We start from the raw sequence: 9964 nt of genomic DNA, 5'->3' as shown, positions 1-9964 counted from the left end.
GGAATTTTCCTGGGGCACAGTGAGATGGGGGAGGGGGACCAAAGTTTCAGCTTTTTTTTTTTTTTTTTTTTGAGACTGAGTCATGCTCTATTGCCAGGAGGGAGCACAATGGCTCGCTCAACCTCCACCTGTCTCCCAGATTCAAGCAATTCTAATGTCTCAGCCTCCCAAGTAGTTGGGATTACAGGCACCCACCATCATGCCAGGCTAATTTTTGTATTTTTAGTAGAGACAGGGTTTCATTATGTGGGCCAGGCTGCTCTCAAACTCCTGATCTCAGGTGATCCATCCACCTCGGCCTCCCAAAGTGCTGGGATTACAGGTGTGAGCCACCGTGCCTGGCTTTTTTGTTTTTTGTCTGTTTGTTTGTTTTTAAAGAGAGACAGGGTCTCGCTCTGTTGCCCAGGCTGGAGTTCAGCGGGACAAGCTTGGCTCACTACAACCTTGAACTCCTAGGTTCGAGTGATTCTCCCACCCCAGCCTCCTGAGTAGCTGGGGCTATGAGATTGTGCCACCATGCCTGGCTAATTTTTCAGTTGTTTGTAGAGATGGGGTCTTGATATTTTGCCCAGGCAGATCGCAAACTCCTGGCCTCATGAGATCCTCCCCACTTGGAGTCCCAAAGTATTGGGATTACAGGCGTGAGCCACCATGCCTGGCCCATGGCTTCAGCTCTAATTCCTTTTATTATTATTATTATTTTTGAGACAGAGTCTCGTTCTGTGGCCAGACTGGAGTGCAGTGGTGCAATCTTGGCTCACTGCAACCTCCACCTCCAAGGTTCAAGCAATTCTCCTGCCTCAGCCTCTCAAGTAGCTGGGACTTCAGGTGCCACCACCATGCCCAGCTAATTTCTGTATTTTTAGTAGAGACAGGGTTTCACCATGTTAGTCAGGATGATCTCAATCTCTTGACCTCGTGATCCTCCTGCCTCAGCCTCCCAAAGTGCTGGGATTACAGGGGTGAGCCACCGCACCCAATCAGCTCTAACTCTGGAAATCCTTCTCCTCAGGCCACAGCTCAGAACTGTGGATCTGATACCTCCCTCCAGCATCTGCCTCCCTTTACAAATGGTCTGTGAGAGGCCCTCCTGTAGGCTGAGATGGTTAATTTGTCCTCACCAAACCTCATGCTGACATTTGCTCCCCAGTGTGGTAGTGGTAGTGTTGAGAGGTGAGTGGCCTAGTGGGTGGTGTTTGGGTCATGGGGGCAGATGCCTGGTGAACAGATTAACGCCTTCCCTGAGATCTCACTCTATTAGTTCCCCACGATAGCTGGTTGTTTAAAAGAACCTGGCACTGTTACCAAGCCAGAGGGCTCACTGCCTGATGTGCATAGCAGCCAATACTCCAATACTAGGGCACTAGGTTTTAAGAAAAGAAAAGCTTTTTTGTGAGTTGACCCACAAGGATACAGGAATCCAGCTCAGCTCTGTCTCCCTTCACTGGCCTTCAGATGGTACTTTTATTAGAAAAGTTTCAGGGGGTGGATTCTGGGATTAGCAGGTGATTGGTAGAAAGAAAGGAGAAGTCTAGAAAGTCCTCAACCATTCACACCTATCTCTTCATGCTTCTTCATGGGTCGCATGGGCAACTTTGTGGCATTAGTATAAAACCTCAGGTGGAAATTCAGGCTGTGACATCAGCAAGCTGGTTCTGTGCAGATTGCAGTCAGCCATATTGGTTCCAACTGATCTCAGCCAGTTCTGTTATAAGCAAAGGGAGTTTCAGCATTTCAGCGAGCTGTTTCTCCGCTGCCATCCTGTAAACTCAAAAATGTCTGTTAATCGCTGCTTTATTTAACTCTTTGGGGCAGAGTTTCAGCAACTCCCTTACCTTGTGATCTCTGCACAAGCCAGCTCCCCTTCGCCCTCCATCCTAAGTGGAAGCAGCCTGACATTCTCACCAGATGCCCAATCTTGAACTTTCCAGCCATCAGAATTCTGAGCCAAATAATCCTTTTTTTCTTTATAAATTATTCAGCCTCAGGTATTCTGTTATAGCAACACAAAATGGACTAGGACAGGCTCCTCTTCCTATTTCCTCTGCCATAACCCCAACCCCAAATGCTCACTGATGGAGCAGGGGGAGTGTTAGCGACCTTCATGGTCGCTAGATGTTGGGGACCGTCCGGGATGGGTAGGCACATTTGCCGGGGGTCTCTCGACCTGCAAGAGGGTCCCAATACCTGGAAGAGAGCGTGCGCTTGAAGAGAACAGAAAGACAGAGAACGGGGATCTGGAGGGCTGATAGGCCGTGCCTAAACAGCAAATTTTATTTTTCAAAGGCCAGGATTAAATACACTTTCTTTGCTCTGGTTTATGTCATTGCAAGAGGAAATGCAAATCTATACCTTACATGGCCTATGCAATAGAGAAGTCAGATATGCAATCAGTGGTTGTAACAGAATTTCCTGTGATCACAAAGCTTGTTTGCCTCCAGACATTATTCCTTCTGGCTGCAGGTATTTCTGGTTTGATCTTGTTTTAGAACTAAGATGTGAAAAGGTTTTCTGGTTTTCCTCATCAGAATATCTTTTAACCGGATTCTCCTTTGTCTGCTCCTGACTCAACTTATCTCAACTCCCCCATTCAGGAGTCTCTGAGTCAGGGATCAAAGCCATCCCGTATGGTGGCATTTGCTTTGCAAATATCCCGACAGTTAAACCATTATCTAGGGTACAAGGCAGTCAGGCAAGTGAAGAAAAGTTTAAAGCTTACTCTTAAAGAAAGAGTCATAAAAAAGTTAAAAGCAGAAACTGGTTGCCGGCAGGGAATCACTTGGTCTAGCAGCACCGCATAGTTTTAGGCCCAAACGATATTGTGGTTGATATTAGAAACTGATCATCCATCTTTAAGTTCCTTTTCCCCGATAGCTCGACTGTCTCCAACAGGAAACTGCGTTTGAGATCAAACTCACCGTATAGTGAGACTCACGCCTTTTAAGGGTCTCACACGGGAATGTTCCCCACAGGGGAGGGAGCAGGAGCTTGTCCCCAGGAAAATATCTTCCCTCCGGTGTTCTTTGGAAACGTCTTGCAAAGATGTCATCAAGCCTCCCACTGCTTTCCCCAACCCCTTCACCTCCCTCCCATCTCTCTACTCACTGCTAATTAATCACCACCGTTCCTTCCCTCGTCTTTTGACTTTTCATTTTCCTTTCTTTTTTTCCCCTCAGAACCAGAAAGAGGAGGGTGTCGGATGAAAATGGGGCCTGGGGGTGTCATGCCATCTGAGAAGATAATAATGATGATGATTATTATTATTTTGAGATAGAGTCATGCTCCATCACCCAGGTCAGAGGGAGCCTCTGTCTCAGAAACAAACAAACAAACAAAACATAGGCTTTGGGGTCCAACAGACAAAGGTATGAAAAATGGGTCTTCCTCTTTTTTTTCTTTTTCTTTTTTTTTTGAGATGAGGTTTTGCTCTTGTTGCCCAGGCTGGAGTGCAATGGCATGATCTCAGTTGGCTCTTACAACCTCCGCCTCCGGGGTTCAAGCGATTCTCCCAAGTAGCTGGGATTACAGGCATGTTCCACCATGCCCAGCTAATTATTTGTATTTAGTACAGACGAGATTTCACCATGTCTCAAATGGATCTCAAACTCCTGTCCTCAAATGATCCATATGCCTCGGCCTCCCAAAGTGCTGGGATTACAGGTGTGTCCACCACGCACAGCCAGGTCTTCCTTTTTTTTTTTTTTTTTTTTTTTTTTTTTTTTTTTTTTTAGACAGAATTTTGCTCTCGTTACCCCAGGCTGGAGTGCAATGGCGCGATCCCGGCTCACCGCAACCTCCGCCTCCTGGGTTCAGGCAATTCTCCTGCCTCGGCCTCCCGAGTAGCTGGGATTACAGGCACGCGCCACCACGCCCAGCTAATTTTTTGTATTTTTAGTACAGATGGGGTTTCACCATGTTGACCAGGATGGTCTCGATCTCTCGACCTCGTGATCCACCCGCCTCGGCCTCCCAAAGTGCTGGGATTACAGGCTGAGCCACCGCACCCGGCCTCAGGTCTTCCTTTTAATAGCCCTGTGAACCTGGATGTCATATCCTTATGCCTCAGTTTACTCATCTGTAACACACGAACAATATTTTTCTCATGGACTTGGTGAGAGTGCTGAATGAGATGATGAACAAAAAGCACTCACTAGTTCATAGTAAATTCCCAGTTAACTGGTAACTACATTGTTAAATTATCATTGTAATTGTTTTTACAGTCTTACATTAGCTAACAGGGAAGGAGCAAAAATGCAGGCGATAATCCCTGACAGAATCCTTGCCAGCCAGTGGCATCTGCAAATCATGGAACAGAATCCAAATTAACTCTCCTTGTAAGCAAAAGGAGAGTTAACTATGAATCCTGATGTCACATGGGCGGTGGGACCTCAGGAACGGTTGGAAGTAGAAATTCAAACCCTGTAAGTGTGCTTCCTCTGGCTTTGGTCTCTGCTCCTCCCTGGACATCTTGCTCTGTCTCTGCAGACCAGCCTCTTCCTCTGCTCTGGTACGCATGGGGGGAAATGTGGCCTTCACACCCCAAGCTGTGCATCAGACACCTCCAGCTGCCAGAGGGGAGACCTATCCATCCTAAGTCCAAACATTCTCTGGCCCTACCAGGGATGAGTGTCATCCTTTTTTTTGAGACTGAGTTTCGCTCTTGTTGCCCAGGCTGGAGTGCAATGGTATAGTCTCTGCTCACCGCAACCTCTGCCTCCCTGGTTCAAGCGATTCTCCTGCCTCAGCCTCCCGAGTAGCTGGGATTACAGGCATGCACCATGACACCTGGCTAATTTTGTATTTTTAGTAGAGACAGGGTTTCTCCATGTTTGTCAGACTGGTCTTGAACTCCTGACCTCAGGTGATCTGCCCATCTCGGCCTCCCAAAGTGCTGGGATTACAGGCATGAGCCACCGTGCCCGGCCTGAGAGTCATCCTTAGAATAAGCAGCCACACTCGGGCACTGGGTCAGAAGACAGAATCTTGAAGACGGGAGAAAGAGTGGAAAGTGTGCTGGGAGAGGAGGTGGTGGGCCTGCTGGGAATGTCATTTACACAGAGCCAGCGTCATCAGGATTGGGCTTCCTCCCTCAAATCCTGAGTTTTTCAGTTTTTCCTGGAGTTTCTAAGGGTTTTTAATAATAAGCACTTCTCACAGCGACACGCAACATGGAAGAATCTCGGAAACAGAATGTTTCCTGAAAAATGTGACCCCTAGAAGACTACACTGTACATAAGATGCCATTTTTATAGAGCTCATAACCAAGCTCAACAAACAGAGCATTGTTTAAGCTTACGTAAGCTTATCATTGTATGGCAGTTTTTAAAAAGCAGAGGAACAATAAACACAAAATATTATATGATGGTTACTTCTCAGGAAGGCAGAGGAATGGGATGAGGAGTGTTACACAGGCACATACACATTATTATTATTTATTTATTTTTGAGAGGAGTCTCGTTCTGTCTGTCATCCAGGCTGGAGTGCAGTGGTGCAATCTGGGCTCACTGCAACCTCCGCCTCCCAGGTTCAAGCGATTCTCCTGCCTCAGCCCCCTGAGTATCTGGGATTACAGGCGCACGCCACCACGCCAGGCTAATTTTTGTATTTTTAGTGAAGATGGGATTTCAACATGTTGGTCAGGCTGGTCTTGAACTCCTGACTTTGTGATCTGCCTGCCTCGGCCTCTTAAAGTGCTGGAATTACAGGAATGAGCCACAGTGCCCGGCACACATTATTAGTAATAGTCTAGTTCCTGGGTTGGGTGATTGGTGCATGGATATTCTTTCTATTTATTTTTTTTTTACAAGCCAGCAGGATAGTCTTTTTTTTTTTTTTTTTTTTTTTTTTTTTTTGAGAGAGAGAGAGAGAGAGAGTCTCACTTTGTTGCCCATGCTGGAGTGCAGTGGTGAAGTCTTGGCTCACTGCAACCTCTGTCTCCTGAATTCAAGCGATTCTCCTGTGTCAGCCTCCTGAATAGCTGAGATTACAGGCATTTGCTACCACACTCAGCTATAATATTTTCTGTATTTTTAGTAGAGAAAGGGTTTCACCCTGTTGGCCAGGCTGGTCTGAAACTCCTGACCTCAGGGGATCCATCTGCCTCAGCCTCCCAAAGTGCTAGATAACAGGTGTGAACCACCTCGCCTGGCCCTTTTTTTTTTGGTGTCGGGGGGCAAATCTCACTCTGTTACCACCTAGGCTAGAGTGCAGTGACACCATCATAGCTGAACTCTTGGGCTCAAGCAATCCTCCCACTTCAGCCTCCAGAGTAGTTGAATTACAGGTGTGCTAATGCACCACCACATCAGGCTAATTTTTTTTTTTTTTTAATTTTAGTAGAGATGGGGTCTCACTATATTGCCCAGGCTGGTCTCAAACTCCTGGGCTCAAGCCATCTTCCCACCTTGGCCTCCCAAAGTACTGGGATTACAGGCACAAGTCACTGTGCCTGGCCAGGTATTCATTAAATTATGATATTTACAACTAACTTAGATTTCATATCATCTTGTGAATGTATCAAACATTGTTTTTCAGAAGGTAATTGCAAAGAATTCAAGAAAGGAAATGTAATCTTAGTGATTACTAACTCGGCAACAAAAGATATTTATATAGTTACAATGCATAAGGTAAACACTGTTAGCTGAGTTTCAACTCTTGGAATCAACAGATGAACAAAGCAAGGAAGACTTAATTATAGCCACAAAATAAACATACTGTCATCAGCCTTGATGTTGCCCAAGCAAAAGCCTAGAAGACGTAAACTGGAAGGTGGAAGGAGAAGACAGCTGAAGGGAAGGGTGGCAGCTGTCCACTAATAACGCAGGGAGAGTTGACAGAGAAATTCCCTAGATTCCTTGCTTCTAGGTTGGGATATCTCTGACACATGTCCTACATCAGGAGCTGACAAACTTTTTCTGTAAAAAATCCATATAGGCCAGGTGCGGTGGCTCACGCCTGTAATCCTAGCACTTTGGGAGGCCAAAGCAGGCAGATCACAAGGTCATGAGTTTGAGACCAGCCTGGCCAATATAGTGAAACCCTGTCTCTACTAAAAATACAAAATTTGACTGGGCCTGATGGCATGCGCCTGTAGTCCCAACTACTCTGGAGGCTGAGGCAGGAGCATCACTTGGACCCGGGAGGCAGAGGATATAGAGAGCGGAGGTCGTGCCACTGCACTCCAGGCTGAGCTACACAGCGAGACTCCATCTCAAAAAAAAAAAAAAAAATCCAGATAATAAGCCAGACACAGTGGCTCACGCCTGTAATCCCAGCACTTTGGGAGGCTGAGGCAGGCGGATCATGAGGTCAGGAGTTTGAAACCAGCCTAGCCAACATGGTGAAACACTGTCTCTACAAAACATACAAAAAAAAAATTAAAAAGCCAGGTGTGGTGGCTCACGCCTGTAATCCTAACTACTCAGGAGACTTGAGGCAGGAGAAACGCTTGAACCTGGGAAGTGGAGATTGCAGTGAGCCGAGATCATGCCACTGCACTCCAGCCTGGGCAACAGCGCAAGACTCTGTCTCAGAAAAAAAAAAAAAATCCAGATAATAAATATATGTTTTAGGAGCTGGGTGTGGTGACTCATTCCTGTAATTCCAGCACTTTGAGGGTCTAAGGTAGGACTATTGTTTGAGCCCAGGAGTTTAAGATCAGCCTGGGCATAGCAAGACCTCTATCTCTACAAAAAATTTAAAAATTAAAAAAAATTTTTTTTAAAAGCCAGGTGTGATGGTATGCACCTGTAGCTCCAGATACTCAGGAGGCTGAGATGGGAGGATCGCTTCAGCTCAGGAGGTACATTTTTTCCTCTTTAATGGTAATCATATAAGTTAGAATTTATCAGAATTCCTGTGTTTGTAGGGTACAAATCTGTAGCAGGACTACAACTGGTAAGCATGTCTTTGTGAAAGTTGAAAGTTTTGCCAGGCACGGTGGCTCAAGCTTGTAATCCCAGCACTTTGGGAGGCCAAGGCGGGTGGATCACGAGGTCGAGAGATCGAGACCATCCTGGTCAACATGGTGAAACCCCGTCTCTACTAAAAATACAAAAAATTAGCTGGGCATGGTGGCACGTGCCTGTAATCCCAGCTACTCAGGAGGTTGAGGCAGGAGAATTGCTTGAACCCAGGAGGCGGAGGTTCCGGTGAGCCGAGATGGCGCCATTGCACTCCAGCCTGGGTAACAAGAGCGAAACTCCGTCTCAAAAAAAAAAAAAAAAAAAAAAAAAAAAGAAAAGAAAGTTTTATAGATTCCTTTATTTATTTATTGTTTTCCTAGTGGCCCCAAAGTTGAAAGATTTATGAATCCTCAAATATAGGTGGCCTTTGGGCATTTCTGATATATACTGTCCTGATAAAATCATACAGTCCCAAAAGAAATGGACACATAATTACCCACAATAAATCAGCCCGAAATAAATATTTCAGTGACAAAAACTCTCATATATATTAACCAGTAAACAAATGTATGGAAGAATTTCAGACATCTATTATTTAAATTTTTTGATGATTTGGCACAAAACACATAATATGTTCTTAAAATGAGGACATCTATTTTTAAAAACTGGTTAATGAGTACCGTCAATTCAAAGAGGATTTAAGATTAGCAACTGCATTTGAAACTTGCAATGCCCTGGAATCGTTAAGATTGTATGTGAAACTGGATAGCTTTCCCAAATTTGACATTCCTAAAAAAGTACCTGCCGTGCCAGTCATAGTAGCTCACACCTATAATCTCAGCCCTTTGAGAGGCCAAGGTGGGGGAATCCCGAGGTCAAGAGATCGAGACTATCCTGGCCAACATGATGAAACCCTGTCTTTACTAAAATTACAAAAATTAGCTGACTGTGGTAGTGTGTGCCTGTAGCCCCAGCTACATGGGAGGCTGAAGCAGGAGAATCGCTTGAACCCGGGAGGTGAAGGTTGCAGTGAGCCAAGATCTGCCACTGCACTCCAGCCTGGTGATAGAGCAAGACTTCATCTCAAAAAAAAAAAAAAAGTACCTACCATGACTAGGCATGGTGGCTCACACCTGTAATCCCAGCACTTTGGGAGGCTGAGTCAGGCAGATCGCATAAGGTCAGGAGTTTGAGACCAGCCAGGCCAACGTGGTGAAACCCCATCTCTACTAAAAATACAAAATTAGTTGGGTGTGGTGGTAGGCACCTATAATCTCAGCTACTCTGCAAGCTGAAGGAGGAGAATCGCTTGAACCTGGGAGGCAGAGGTTTCAGTGAGCTGAGATCCTGTCATTGCACTCCAGCCTGGGCAAAAATTATGAAACTTTGTCTCAAAAAAAAGAGTACCGGCCGGGCGCGGTGGCTCAAGCCTGTAATCCCAGCACTTTGGGAGGCCGAGGCGGGTGGATCACGAGGTCAAGAGATCGAGACCATCCTGGTCAACATGGCGAAACCCCGTCTCTACTAAAAATACAAAAAATTAGCTGGGCATGGTGGCGCGTGCCTGTAATCCCAGCTACTCAGGAGGCTGAGGCAGGAGAATTGCCTGAACCCAGGAGGTGGAGGTTGCGGTGAGCCGAGATAGCGCCATTGCACTCCAGCCTGGGCAACAAGAGCGAAACTCTGTCTCACAAAAAATAAAAATAAATAAATAAAAATAAAAAATAAAAAATAAAAATAAAAATAAAAATAAAACACGCCATTGGGCGCGGAACTGACCCACTCGGGTCCGGAGTCTATCCTAGTCGGATCAAGCAGCTGAACGCGGGCCCCGGGAACTCGTGGCGGCCGCTGCGACCTCGAGTTCTGCGGGTGGGCTGAAAGGAGGAGTGGCGCGCTGAGGGGGCGTCGGGCAGTGGTCTGGACAGCGGGAGCCAGTGCCTCAACTTTCCCAGGATTTTCCATTGGGAACGCCCACCCACACACTGCGCCCAGCGTGGGAGGCGATCGCTGAGAACCAGGAGACACAGCTGGGCCGGGAGAGCACAGAGCCCAGCCAG

This window comes from Saimiri boliviensis, chromosome 17 (assembly GCF_048565385.1).
Source record: "Saimiri boliviensis isolate mSaiBol1 chromosome 17, mSaiBol1.pri, whole genome shotgun sequence".
NCBI lineage: Eukaryota > Metazoa > Chordata > Mammalia > Primates > Cebidae > Saimiri > Saimiri boliviensis.
Note: the sequence above shows the minus strand (reverse complement) of the source record.